The sequence below is a fragment of the Ictalurus punctatus genome, chromosome 6 (assembly GCF_001660625.3).
Source record: "Ictalurus punctatus breed USDA103 chromosome 6, Coco_2.0, whole genome shotgun sequence".
Lineage (NCBI taxonomy): Eukaryota > Metazoa > Chordata > Actinopteri > Siluriformes > Ictaluridae > Ictalurus > Ictalurus punctatus.
In genome coordinates, this window is record NC_030421.2 from 31,123,293 (window position 1) to 31,138,886 (window position 15,594).

General features: G+C 43.4%; 1 protein-coding gene across 3 annotated transcripts in view; it reads right to left on the minus strand.

Moving 5' to 3' along the window:
- Window positions 1-15,594, minus strand: part of LOC108266709 (hyccin 2) — a 72,888-nt gene that overhangs the window by 37,366 nt on the left and 19,928 nt on the right. For 2 of the 3 annotated variants that reach the window (XM_017470369.3, XM_017470373.3), the window contains exon 2: window positions 3,127-3,214. The exons of the other annotated variant lie outside the window; for it this stretch is intronic. The gene's annotated coding sequence lies outside the window, so the exon portion shown is untranslated. The remainder of the gene's footprint in view (window positions 1-3,126; window positions 3,215-15,594) is intronic. 3 annotated transcript variants of the gene reach the window in all.

The following is a 15,594-nucleotide window of genomic DNA, read 5'->3' on the forward strand; positions in this document are numbered from 1 at the left end:
CCAAACGCAGACCTGCACCGACAACCCGAGCCTGTGCCGTTTCGCTCCGATCGCGATCCGTTTCATTTCACTCTTCCAAATTCCCGCTGTCCGTTTCACTTCTCCGACGTCGTCATTAGTCGCTCGGGTGCTGTGACGACGACGCGGAGTGCGCGTGGCTCTTCCTTACCGACATTCGCAGCCGACGTCCCGCGTTGTTGTGCAGCGTTTCGCGTCGTTCCTTTTATTTACCTTCATCCGTCTCTCTTGCGCTACCCTGCTTCACACGACGGATCAAGTCATAAATGAACTGGATTTAAAAGAAGAGTCATTGTTCACGCACGAGCCGGGTCATATTAGCATATTAGCGTCGGGTCTGTAGCGAAATCGAAACTACCCCCCACGCACGGATAAAACTCGCCCATTCGGGACGTAAAAACCACAGGCTAGGGTTCCAGTTTAAGTGCACATAGATGATCTCTTTCAACTAAATCGTTGATGATTATTATAATATATGCAGAGTTTTCAGGCAGATCTGCAAATATCAGATCTCTCAATGGAAGCCCTGAACTACAAGTCCATATAAAGTGATAATGAAGTGCTAGGTCGTTAATTCAACTTATTATAAGAGTCATTATTTCCGTGTTTAGGAGTTACAATCGTGAGCACGTGTAAAACGTTGAAGGGGATTAGCTAATTATCATTCGGTGTGTTCGTACGCGTCAACCGAATCCCACTCGACGATCTCCTGGCTCACGTACTGTCTGCGAAACGGCGTACGGGATACGGATCATATGCCGACGTTCGAGGATTCCGTTTCATTGAGAGATTATGCGGGATCACTCTGAATAACAAAATGCTAAGTAAAAATAATAATCAAATATCACTGTATTAAGTCGATATAATGAGATATTAAGTGGACATGACAACATACAGGACTGTGCAAAAGTTTTAATCACTAAATGTCTGTTACGTAATCTGCTGCTTTCTTTACTGACATACAGACACTTTTCTGTAACGTGTCATTTTGTGCTAGAAAAAATGTTTTTTTTTTGTACTGAATCGATAATGTAGAAGTCAAATAAAATGGAAAGGAAAAAAAAAAATCTACAACAAAATTTGCTCTAAAAAGAAAATAGGGTGTCTCAAACTTTTGCACAGTACTGTATATAACATGAGCTGCGTTTACATGGACGACATTAATCCGCTCTTAATCCGATTAAGACCGTACTCTGATTAAGAGACTAGCATGTAAACAGCGATTTTTACTGACCTTAATCTAATTAAGGTCATAATCGAAGTAAGCAATAATCTAATTAAGACAGGTGGAGTACTCCTGTTTTACTCGCATTATGGACGTGTATTACAGACATGTAAACGCCTTAATCACGTTATGAACGTCGTGTGGGAGTTTTCACCGCGTTTTGCGACAGGACGCGATCACACACGGCAGTTTTACGCTTTACGGCGGACGAGAGAGTTCGGCTGCGTCCCAAATCGCATACTTTCCTACTATAGGCCTGTAGTGAGGAAAAATACATGTATCTCGGCTACTATATAGACGGTAACTACGCGATTTGGGACACACCCACCGCTTCAAGCAGTCGTCTATTAGCACGTACAGCATGACAAATAATTAACCGCACTTAAAGCGTTCGTAAAAAAATTAATAAATAAAAACACCCAAAAGTGTATACGGTCCCATAACGAAGACGAACTGTATGTCGATACGTGAGATTCTGGAGGGACGTCGGACGGCGTGGCGCGGTGACGTAATGACGCGGGCTGTTAATCTGATTATGTTCTAAAACATGTAAAACGGGAACATGACGGGAGTATTCTAAAAGCGACTCATGTAAACACCATAATCACATTATTACCTTACTCAGAGTAATTAGATTACTCCTGTCCATGTAAACGTAGTCATTTACTTCTAAAAGTTGTGGTTTAAGGCTTTTGAAGTACGCAACAACGCACTACAATGTCATCATCAGCTCAATGCAAAAATTGTTTTTATGTCCACAGACATGAGGAGTTTCCCCCGGCCTATTCCACCTGCCGATCTAGGAACCGACTGTGCAGTCTAAACATTTAACAGTACTCGTGTTTATTAATCAGACCTTCCGGTCAGCGAAAACTTGCTTTTAAAATCATGATTATAAATAATACTTTTTATATTAAATATTATTTTTGCTGCTAACAAAACACCTTTCTGGAGGCATTCATGTCTCCCCCCACCTCTGTAGATTGAACACAATATTAAATCAATAGATCTATCTATCTATCTATCTGCTGATTGATGTAGCAGCTCCATAATAAATGCCTTTATCCTTCTATTAAAAAAAAAAGCACATAAATGCTTACACTCATCAGGAAATACAGAAAATCCTTTCTCCTGGTAAACGTGTGCTCCTACGTTCGCATAACGCAACATGATTGGCTCTTATTTTCGTATTATGACATCACAGCATCATCTTTAACACCAACTCATATTTTCCAATGAGATTTTCAGTAAACACAAATGCACGGAATTGGATTCTTTCGTCGCAGCTCGACCGATCTGCGCTCGAATGGACTGGATCGGACTGGAATTCATGAGATAGTCTGTTTAACTGAATCGTTTAATAATGTTCCGGTTGATATCAAACGTGGTATCAGTTTATGATCTGCTGCTGAATCGACGCTCCGGTGCTAAAAAAAAAAAAAAAAAAAAAAAAAAGTACTACATGCTACATATGACTAAAGCTTGTAACTAGGGAAAAGAAAAGAAGAAGAAGAAGAAGAAGAAGAAGAAGAAGAAGAAGAAGAAGAAGACGGCACTTTTCAACAAATTCCTATTCGGAAAGACAGGAAGCGATCCTCATTCCCGAGTTCAGCATATGATGTCATGTCAACATGGCTGCTTATTTACTTTAGATCACATTAGCCGTCTGGAGGAGGTACATACAGGATAAACTCATAATTACTAACGTTACCAAATGAAAATGACATCATTCCAAGTCCCTCCTTCCAAGTGCAGCAAAATACTGCTGATATATCCTAACGATATGGGGTTCTACTTTGTGAACGCGTCATACAATACGTAAACGGAACTAAAAAACCGTCAAGTGTGCGAGATCGATGCCAGGTCTGACTCTCCTCCATTACCTCACTCTCTCCCGACACTCAGATCGTCACTGCGTGAACAGCTCGGGCCTCCATGTAGCCGGACATCTGCTGCTCTCCCACCGCTCACCTGTAGCGATAGAGGGAAAACATGGAGCAGGTCAGGTGAAGGACAGGAGTGCTCGTTCATTCACGACTCGAGAAATAATCCAGATCTTAACACCCAGGGCCGCGGTGTGTTTAAAACAAAACGGATCAGCTGCTCGTTTTAAACATAACAGTCGGTCCGGAATAAAGCATACTTGGGGAAGTGCGTACGCACACTGGGATTGAGTCATGACACCGTTCACTTCTACTAATCTAAACTCCCGGTACGAGTGGAAAAGTCATCTTCTGGACAGTTGATTATCTATCTATCTGTCTATTTATTTATTTATTTATTTATAGCTGTGGAAAAATCGGTCAACAAAATTGTCTAGAAAAAGGTACATTATTATACAAAAACTGGACAGATAGAATACAGAGAGATGTAGAGATGTAGATAGAGCTAGACAGATAGCTAGATAGCACAGGTGCACCGATGCTACATTGCTTAGCCGTTTCCCCAAAATTGCTCGTCCGCACCGGATCGTCTGAAAACGCTTACTGCGTGTGCGTAAAAACGTGAGGCGGCGCTGGCCCGCGTCGTTTCCGTCAGCCGTTTATTTAAAAACGCAGCCTGGGAGGTTCTACAAAGTGACATCAATGTTTAACGACGCTATCAAACCGGGCAGCAGGCACAACAACTGCACTACAACATCGTCCACCGTCTTGTTCGTTTCGAGTCGAATGGGTCACGACTGCGTCGCATGACTAAAAAGGTGTCCGTTTTGTTGTTTTTTTATAACCTCCGTGTGGTCGGTCCACTCTACGACGGCGTGATCGGATTTACACGCCTGGGAGAGCGTTTACCCGAAACGTAGAGAAAGAGACGCTTTTCGAAGTTATCTGGATTAAACGTGGACGTAGGCCAATGCCGGGCACTCTTTACAACCGCGGTGAGCGGAAGAGCATCTCAGAAAGCACGACACATGGCCGCATCGTGATTCCGCTCGTGCGCACGGGCTCATGATGACTTTTTAAAACCATTTAAAACCACTCTTGCAAAAATATAATGATAATGAGACTTTATTGATCACGCGTACATTACGGCACAGTGAAATTCTGTTCGCCGTATACCCCAGCGTGCCAGGAAGTTGGGGTCAGAGCGCAGGGTCAGCCATGATACAGCGCCCCTGGAGCAGAGAGGGTTAAGGGCTTGCTCAAGCGCCCGACAGTGGCAGCTTGGCAGTACTGCGGCTTGAACCCCCGACCTTCCGATCAGAGCCTTAACTTCCAAGCCACCATTATTACTGCCCCAGATATATTACTCAAAGTGCATTCTTTGGACGCAGGTAGATTTTATATAGATTTAATATCCACTGAAAGGTGGAAAATTCCAAAATAGTGAAACTATGCTTCCCTAGATCTTATAATCCATTGTTTATTTTCCTTAGCCTGACTGTCAGTGGTCCTATGTGGCAGCTTGCAACAAGAATACAACAACCAACAGCCACTATAATGACTTGCACAGTCAGTTTGTATGAAACCTCATCAACCAAGCAAGCTTAAAAATAATGGCACCTCACCCATACAATGCTGCATCATAAAATCAAGCTCCTAATACTCCTAATGGATGGGGTCTGCAACATGCACAGCAATAGAGCATAGAACATAACAGCTATGTTTGTGGCCCGATTGTGCTTAAAACCTCGCCGATGAAACCAGTTAATCACATCTGAGTAAGAACGAATGAGCGGAAAGGCATACTATTAGCATATTAGCCCTAAAAGAGATTCCTTTATCCTTCAGAGCACTTGTTACTTCGAGGCTGGAATTTTTATTTTAAAAACAGCAGCGTCATCTGAAATGAGTCACGCACGGTTGGAAGGCTTTGCGCTTTTTTATTATTTATTTTTCCCCCCACATTCCACAACGAGGAGACGATAGCTTGCATTGAACAGGGACACACGGCACTAAAACCCAAGTAAGAGAAATATGAAAATCTGGCACCGCTTCTAATAAAATAATAATAATAAAAAAAAACTTCATTTAAGAATTTGCCTAATGGATTCTTGGCAGATGTTTCCAAAGCGCTGCGGGTGCATTAATCTGGAGCCTGCAGTGATGTGGTCGAGCCAGAATACATTTCAAACAAGACAATGTTTTGGCTGGAAAGACGGGTTAGCTTAGTATTATGCTGCAGTGCAAAATTTAATAAATAAAATAAAATAAATAAATAAAACAAACTCAATCATGGCAGATTGATCTGGGCGTGAACAGGCAAAAGAAAAGGGAATTACACATGCAATACCATCACAGCTATCCATGTTAACCTGTAATGCCGGACTGGTATCAGATTAGATTAGATTTTCTGACCCGATCTACGTATTTCATTCTAGGGATATTTGTGACACGGATCCGACACGACTTTTACTCCGTGAATAAAAGTTTGAAACGTGAATCCCTAATTAAAATAACAGGATTCACACTCGATGGTTCCAAAACGAAAGACGCGACGAGGTGGTATTACTTCGTGGTGTTAGCTAACGTAGCGGTGACATCTAAGGCGATGCTCTGCTCCGAAGTCCGACACCGTAGGCTATAAATGTTTTTAAAAGACTACAAAACAGGGGAAAATGAAACACAGCAGGAGATACAATATGATGTTTTCACGTCAGTCTTGAATCCTATGCTTAAATGTACGTAAAAGATAAGAGTCTGGCTAGCATCTTTATTCTCTCTTGATATGTTTAAACGGTGAGGTTACCGTTATTTATAGCGAGAGAGTTACAGGACAGCTTTGCGTTGCGTTTTATTTTGCTCTGGTCCATCATACCCGTGTGTTTCTGATCGAGGTCGAGTAGAGTGATCGGTTTCGCGGATATATATCAGCTCTGATAATCGATTGCTGGGAATATCGGTTATCTGCAAAAATCCATACCGATAGTTTTTCCACGGTTTTGTCCGTTGCAGGAGCGGCTGAGACGGAGCAGTGGTGGCTTGGCGGTCAAGGCTCTGGGTTGCTGATCGGAAGGGCGGGGGTTCAAGCCCCAGCACTGCCAAGCTGCCACTGTCGGGCCCTTGAGCAAAGCCCTTAACCCTCTCTGCTCCAGGGGGCGCTGTATCATTGCTGACCGTGCGCCCTGACCCCAGCTTCCTGACATGCAGGGGTATGCGAGAAAAGAATTTCACTGCGCTCTACTGTATATGTGACCAATAAAGTACGAGAGCGGCCTCTGGAGGCGAAATAAAAACTACCGTTGACAATTTTGTTGTGTTATTTGAAGTGTTTACTGATTCATTTTGGATGCCTCCGTTGAATTTATTTGGACTGTTACTTTATTGGTCAGTTCGGACGTATATATTTTATTCACTTACATATTTAACGACATTTATATATTAATTTCATTTTAAAAAGTACAGTATAGGTTCATGGTACAGGTCGGTACTGTTTATTTTGGTAATAAAGTTCAGCAGCGTTTTCCTTTCGGCGTTATGTTTCCATTCAGTATCAGTTATAAACATGATCAGTTGATTAATTGGTTATCGGCAGGTACCGCCCAACTCTCCTGATTCGGAAAGATCGTCCATCGTACACGCGAGCCAATTAATCCATCTAGTAAAAATCCGTCTAGCAACGACCAGGTCACTCCGACCGCTGATGCGTGTAGTGCATCGGGTGGATGGATTCTGAATACAGAACTTGCACTGTAGTTACAGCGATGAGAGTGTATTATGTTTGTTTTGCATTTTTTTTCCACGAAACAGAAACTGAAAACAAATAGCATGGATAACAAATCTGCGTGTCCCAGATTTGTCCACTGCTGCAAGTAATTAGAAAAAGAAATTCAATTTAAAAACAAACAAACAGAGGGTTCTCACATCCTAAGCTAGGCAATCTCTGACATGAATGAACGCAGATCATTTGGAAAATCCTATTAACCTTCCACCGCTAATCTGATCCACTTAAAGCGCGCTCATCCCTCAAGCCAAACGGCACGGCCAGGAAACTAGCGCCTCTTTTTTTCCCCCCAAACGAGGATTTTTCTAAAAAAATGCAGCTCGAAAAGGTGCTCAAGAGATTGGCCTTTTGAGACTAGTTCACTATAGGGAAAAAAAAGGGAAGGAAACAGGAAATGGGTAAATGTTAGCGATGGGGTCAAGCGTGCTGTATGAGCAGATCAGTAATGGTTCCATTTTTTAAAAAAAACAAACAAACAAACAAAAAAAAAACAACACAAGGCCAAAATAGACCCATGTTTCAGTGATATCTTCCGGCAGAGCCGCTTACACGCAGCGTCCGGTAACGAAGCCACGACGCTAACTCGGTCGGATATTGCGCAAGATGATACTGAACACGGATAACGAAATGAAATCGCACTTTTCCATTCGGAGGTCATTCAAGTATCTAGGGAGGTTTGATGGCTCATGTTGTCCCATCACTCTTTCTTCCCAATACTTTAAAATCAAAATGGATGTCCAGTGGCAATAGATTCCATAAACGAGGGGCAGCGACTGAAAAAGCTCTATCCTCCTTGGTTTCTAAACGGGATCCAGGGACATACAGAAGAAACCCATCAGAAGATCGTCGAAATGTGTGAGAAGAATGTGGCGTAAGAAGATCTTCGAGATAACTGGAGCCACTGGAGCGATGATAAAATCCGGCCGACGTTAAGGCTGCGTCTAACGATTATTTTCATAATCTATTAGTTGGCCGATTATTTTTCGGATGGGGCGGGGCAAACTTTTAGTGCCTTTTATTTATTTATTTATTTGTTCGTTTAAAATAAAGTCCACAAACTGAGTGTTACAAATATAAATTCAGACTAAACTGAATTGAACAACTGTTTGTCCAACACAGAAAAGAACAAACACACACCCCCACACACACACACACACACACACACACACAAGAATCCCTCCATCCATCCATCTTCTATACCACTTAATCCTTTTCAGGGTCACGGGGAACCTGGAGCCTATCCCGGGAAGCATGGGGCACAAGGTGGGGTACACCCTTGGACATTACAGATCTTCCTCGCGCTACACTCTGTATCACCGCGTCTGCATCACGCACGAGGCGCAACGCGGCCTCGTCACCAACACGTCGCTTCCGTTATAATAAACGACAGAAGTTACACTGCAAGCGCGCAAATACAGCGTATAATGAACTTAATAATAAACTTCAATTAAACTAAACCTTTTAAGCAACTCTGCTTTGTAAAGTTTATAAATCTCCTCGCCGGTGTTTGATATAAAATGCTCCCTGCCTTAGAGGACTTAGAGGTCGCACACTTTCTTCCTCGGTCACGTGACGATTTCTGACGAGGTCATGTCGGGAATGGAAGGTAACGCTGACAGAAACACTAAACTGAAGAGAGTCCGCGTCGGTGACTCTGAGGCTAAAGCTAGCGGCGTCACGTTACGTGCGTACGACATCAAGCGCCGTCGACTAGGAAGCGGATTATACTTCCGGTTAGTTAAAACCCGCTAGTGTTATATTTGAGATGATATCACCTTTCTAAAATCCGCACACTAGACGGTAAGAGTACACGGTGCATAGTGTAAGTGTACGGTGCGTCATTCGGGACACGACTTTAGTATTTACTCTCCGAGGCGTGCTTTCGGAACAGGAGTAACGTAATGAGTGGATCTCCGACGCGCCGCGCGCAGACCGACTGATCGATAACGAGATTCGTCGACGATGATTTTCATAATCGATTATTATCCGTTGTATCGATTAGTTGTTGCGGGTCTATGCGACACGACCGAATTTCTTTGCCCCGGTCAATCGTTCATATTGTGATATCCATCCATCTTCAACCGCTTACTCCTTTTCAGGGTCATGGGATATTGTGATATCTTTAAATAATAATAATAATAATAATAATAATAATAATAATAATAATAATAATAATAATGTATTTAGTTTAAAACAGACTTGAAGAAGCAGATAATTATTTTTTTTTTCACCTTTTCAGTGTTAAATATATTTACACCACTAATCATTGTAATCTTGAATATATATATATATATATATATATTTTTTTTTTTTTATTATTATTATCATCATCATCAATATCACAAACTATTCCCACAAAGTGCGCAAGTATAAGGGCACTCGCGTCTGGCATGTTGGTGAAGAAGGGAAAGAAAGAAACGAGACAAATGCTTCGCATTCCTTTCATTCTAGCCTTCAAACAAGTCTCTCAATCGAAACATGGACGGCTTCACCAAACGTCGATGGTGACGTCGCCTTCTCCGGATCCCTGCCGAGGGACCTTTCGGTCCACTTCGTCGCATCGTTACCTTTTTAAAAAGGTCTCTGCTTAGAAGAATGGAAAAAGTAACTGCATAAAAAACCGAATCAATAAATAAAAGGTATCGTGTACACGATGTGGCGGCCCACCCAGGTCTGTACGTTCCGCGCTCGGATACAAAAGCGGCTCGATCGGCGCCGGTCTCATTGTTGGTTATTTGTGGCTACGGCTAATGAAGCGGGGAACAAAAGAACTACTTTTCGACTGCCGCTTTCCTCTGGAAGTCGACTCGTCGCAGCACTGGGACACATGCCATGGCGTCCTGTTTATTCCACTCCATTCATCAGGACATGACCGCTGACCAAACACAGGTGAACAAAAAGTTATGACGTACAAGCACGCATTCCTGACTGGTGAGAAATTCCTGTTGATAACGATCCGCGGTGTACGGAGCATTCAGGTAGAAGTCGATAGAGACTGTACGCTTGTGACAGGACGTCGATTCTTTTCTTTCTTTCTTTCTTCCTGTCTTTCTTTCCGTGAGACCGCGTTGAATTCGTCCATGTACATGCTACCGTGAGGACGAGAGACACAACCTAGCGTTAAGACTAGACACAATAAGGAGTCCATTAGAGCGATTCCGTCTCAGTGGGATTTTACATCGGTATACAATTAAGTGAGAAAGTTTGTCTAATTAAAAATGTTTGCCAGTCGGTAGAGAAGCCAATTCCGAGTCTGCACAAAGTGCTTGAGAAGAGCAACGGCGTGAATCAGACGGGCGTTAACGAGACTATTTAAAGTGCGGAACGGATGTTTAATGGAGATCTATAAACCACATGTGGTGACATTTCCACCACTGCACTGCTGTGTGTATATTCAACCAGTTGACAACCCTGACCTAAGTAGCACACTCAGGGGGGTTTCGAAAGTTGAACCATTTTAGAACGCATGGGTAATTATTAGGACCACCAAAATGCCACTTCTCACTCGCGCTCGATCACACTCGCACGCACAACAGATCTACCTTAGCCGTCTACTGCAGAGCTTCTCAACCTTTTGTAACTAAAGCCCCCCCCAAAGCCTCCCCGGTCATGTGGCAAACCCCCCCCCATATTGTTGGAGACCACGTATAATGATGATCTATATTGTATATAAAATCTATCTATCTATCTATATATAACCTAATCTATAATCTGTTTTTGATAGATAGATATATGTTTTTGATTTTGTGTTTTTCTACGTCTTTAAATTCCTTTTCATAACTTTCATGACCTTTTTCAAACTATATAACGGACAGGTATGGAACATGAACGATCAAAAATGTTTCTCGACACTATGACTACTTTGAACAAGAGAACTAGGCCGTGATAACGTGGACCATTTTACATGTAAAACACGTCCGTCTCGCGTTCGGAAAAACGTCCGCTTACGGATGATGTAAATCGGGACGGAGGGCGCGTCTCGTTATCCGCGACGTCGTTAAAAGGCTCCGGCTCTCGGCCCCTCACTGAACAGAGCAGACGCGGAGAGAGGTGCGAGTGCGGTCGGAAAGCGAGACCTCGCGCTTGCAGGACAGTACTGCTGACATTTGGAAAGTTGCTAAGGTTTGACCAAAAAATTGTCAGGCACTTGTTTTAAAAAAAAAAAAAAAAAAAAAAAAAAAAAAAAAAAGTCGCTAAAGGGGTCTGAAAAGTCGCGAGGATGGAAACACTGGTCTGCACTGACAGCTAGATAAAAGGCAGGATAAGCTCCGCCTCTCCCCAGCAAAAAGAAAATACAGAGGGAAAGGGAATGCGGGGTTTTTCATTTACGCACATTCTATTTGAAAAGCAATAAAATACGCCGAGTCCCCCTTTTTTTTCCTCTTGAAAACAATTTACGCCCCGCGTCCGATCTCTCAACTGCTCCACTGCATGAATTATTACATTTACATACATTTTTTATATATATATATATATACACACTTGTAAAGCTCAGTTTGTGGATTAATCAAAGAAATAGTCTGCAGATTAATCGATTATAAAAACAATCGTTGGTTGCAGCCCTAAAGAAAGTGTCATTGCGTTATCGACTCATTTACTCACTCGCGATTTCTGAAGACACGGAGAAATCTATCCGAACGTCGAATCTGCTGTCCGGGCTCAGTTCACTCCTAACCGTTCAAACGTGCAGACTTGATCTTTAGCACTTGTGCATAAATGCAGAGTGTGACCTTAATGCACAGCTCGTGACCAGAGTACAAGGGAATCACATAGTTTTGCAAGCCAGACTTCCACACACCCATTGAAGGACAACCGAGAGGGGTCGATGCATCTCCCGGCATGCCGGAGGGTACTGAAGCTCCTACAGGAAATCCTGAGATCATATGAAACCTGAGTATAGGATCAAACCGCATACCCTAGAGATGGGAGGCACCAGCAAGCCCCGCTGAACCACTTTGCCAACAAGACATCGTAATTAGGTACGAGATGATATGCGAGACGTGTCCCGATACAGGCTTCGTGAGACGATACTGGCGCAAAGAATGGTTTGATGGTAGATTTTGGTATAAATGTTTAAATGAATAAAAAAAAAAAATCCCCTACTGCTGTCGGACATCAGTTTATCCGTGCGAATCAATCGGGAGTTTATTTTGTACGTTGCCTCATAACCAGAAACTCATCACGGAGGTATATCACCGCCAGCACAACACACGAAGTCATTAGACACAAGCGTGACTCGCGTCAAGCGCAGCACACGGGGGTTCGTTTCAACCTGCATTTCAGAGCGCTATAAAACCAGCCGCTGTAGAACCCGGACCGTACGTACGTATGGCGGTTCACGGTAACTACCCTTCGGATGGCTATGTGAAGGAGCTGCTGGGAATTCTGGATAGTATGAAAACTATGGGATGTTCTGGTTGCTTGTTATTTCTCCCCATGCATGGTTCACGTGGACCTTGTGTTTGACATGTGCCATAGTGCTTCTTTCTGATTAGCTTAACTTTACGGACTATTAAGTAGGCACGCTTCGAGGCGGTTCGGTTCCCACTCGCAAACTTCCTGCTCCGTATGCTACTACCTCTGCTGCTGTTGCCTAGTGTGGAAGAGTGGAAGATGAGAAGGATGAAAGAAGAGAGCTCATACTGAAATTTAAATTTAAATGGAAACGTAGGGCGGCTGTGGCTCAGGTGGTTGAGCGGGTTGTACGCTAATCGTAGGGTTGGCGGTTCGGTTCCCGGCCCACGTGACTCCACATCCCGGAGTGTCCTCGGGCGAGACGCTGAACCCCAAGATTTGACTTGCCAGTTTTTAAAACATCTCTCCTGATGAGGTGGTAGTTCAGTGGTAAGACATTGGGCTTCTGAACGGAAGATCGTGAGTTCAAATCCTGGCACCACCAAGCTGCCTCCGCTGGGCCTCTGAGCAAGATCCTGAACACTCGGGTGCATAAATGAGGAATGCAAGTCGTCCCGGATAAGGGTGTCTGCCGAATGCCGTAAAGTAAATGTATTTGTGTAGTTTATTAATCGGTTAAATTATACAACAGGGATTAATTAACGTTAATTGTGACAGCCTGAGGAACAGTGAGAACCCAATGTCCTGCACACACTCTGAATAAGCACTATATCTTCAGGCATGGTTTGCTCATGCCATCCATCCATCCATCCATCTTCTACCGCTTACTCCTTCTTCAGGGTCGCGGGGGAACCTGGAGTCTATCCCAGGGAGCATCGGGCACAAGACGGGGTACACCCTGGACAGGGTGCCGATCCATCGCAGGGCACATAATCACATACACACTCACACACTACGGACACGCCAATCAGCCTACCATGCATGTCTTTGGACCGGGGGAGGAAACCGGAGTACCCGGAGGAAACCCCCGCAGCACGGGGAGAACATGCAAACTCCGCACACAAAGGGCCCCGGACCCTGGAGGCGTGAGGCGAACGTGCTAACCACTAAGCCATGCGCCCTGGTTCGCTTGTGCTTTTTTGTTTTTGTTTGTTTATTTATTATTTTTATAATGTTTAAATGCAGGTATAAATGTATTATTTGCATAACTTTTCTTTTAATCTACCGCCACTATTCTCTTTGGCAACAATGTCATTTCTATCATTCGTGCCAATGAAGCACTACTGAACTGAACCGAACCCAAGACAGTCAATGGACCAGATTTAGCATGAACAGTTAATAGTAAGGAGAACATCACGTCCTGCTCTGCTTTAAATCAGGCTTACGCATCATGTACACAGAATTCTGTTGCCCAATCACCACAGACATCCCAAAATAGAAAAATCACACAGGAAGTCTCCACCCACTAACTCCAGCACCAAGACAGAAAATTGGCACTGCTGTATTTGAGGCTTGAGTTTAAGAACGTCAAACTGCTTACGCGGACAGATAAAGTTCAAGTCAGAATAATTCAATGCGCTGAACAGATCTCATTTTGGGACTGAGTGCTTTTTTCAATTAGCACAAAGCAATCAGTAAAAGCCCTATTGAACCGGCACCAAATATCCCCCGCAGGACTGGCCTCATGGAAAAGCACAATCCATAACAGTTCACTTGAAATTCAATTCAACCTCATCTCTAGGGGTGGTGTGTCTGGATCAGGGTGGAGTCGGAGGTACACAGGGACATGCGGGAGAAGCTCATGAGCTCAGGATGGCTTCTGGATTTGTGCATCCGTGAGGCTTTTTATGAGTATTTTCCTTTTAGTTGGAATGAGCAACTCTTGCTGGTGGACCAGTGGTTGAAAAAGGAATTACATCGTCAATTAACCACATTAAACATATCAGAAGAAGAAGAAGAAGAGGAAGAAGAATGAGCTGACTTTTAAATCAGTGACTACGTTCACATAAGCTGCATTTACATGGACAACAATAATCCACTCTTAACCCGATTAAGACCGTACTCTGATTAAGAAACTACCATGTAAACAGCAATGTTTACTTACCTTAATCTAATTAAGCAATAATCGGATTAAGACAGGTGGAGTACTCCTGTCTTAGTCGCATTATGGACGTGTATTACAGACACGTAAACACCTTAATCACATTATTATCTTACTCAGAGTAAGGTCAATAATCAGATTTCCGCTGTCCATGTAAACGTAGTCAGGCAAAAATAACCTAATGATCGACATTATTCCGAATAAGACGATATTCTGATTAAGATGTTTACACGAGTCACGTTTAGAATACTCCTTTCATGTTCCTGCTTTACATGTTATAGAAGATAGATCGATTAACGTCACGTCATTACGTCCCCGCGCCACGCCGTTCCCTCCGGAATTTCACGTATCGACGTACGGCTGGTCTTCGTTGTGGGACCGTATACAGTTTTGGGCGTTTCATTTTTCAATTTTACGGACGCTTCAAGTGCGGTTAATTATTTGTCGTGCTGTACGTGCAGATAGACGACTGCTTGGAGCCGTGGGCTGCGTCCCAAACCGCGTACTTGCCTACATGCGTTTCACCTACTATATAGCGGGTAAGTACGCGGTTTGGTATATATATATATATATATATACACACTATAATGCGACTAAAACAGGAATACTCCACATGTCTTAATTTGATTTGTGTTTACTTCGAGTGTGACTTTAATCTCTGTAAGGTGATCAATAATCTCTGTACATGCTAGTTTCTTAATCAGAGTATCGTCTTAATGGGGTCAATATCGCATTATTGTTGTCCACGTAAACGTACTGAGTGCAGCAACTTGTTCAAGCGTGTGGAAGTCACTACTACAAATCTATTCTGCCTTTCATCTTCTGATATATTTTCACTCCTGTGCAAAAATGAACACAAATCTCCCTGAAGAAATGTGAACGTCAGAAATTAGATCAGGTCCCGCTGACCAGCACCATGCTGCCACAACTCTGCCTGGGAGCATTTCAAGGTCAGCCTCGGCGTCCCTACCATCCACTGAGCCATCAATTATTGAACTCTGGGTAGGTCACAAGCTCTAGTAAAATCTCCCCCCTCTCCCTCTCTCTCTCTGTATCAGAGTTCCACTCTCACGCTCTCTCTCCCTCAGTGTCGATTCCATGTCTCTTCTGATTTCAGTGTGCTCGTCATGGCAGAAACAGCCCTGCTAAATGGCACTGACGGAGGCAGAGCTCAGATGTGACTAAAGGACAAGCGGGAAAAGACAGCCGGGTGTGTATTAGGCGGTGGGAA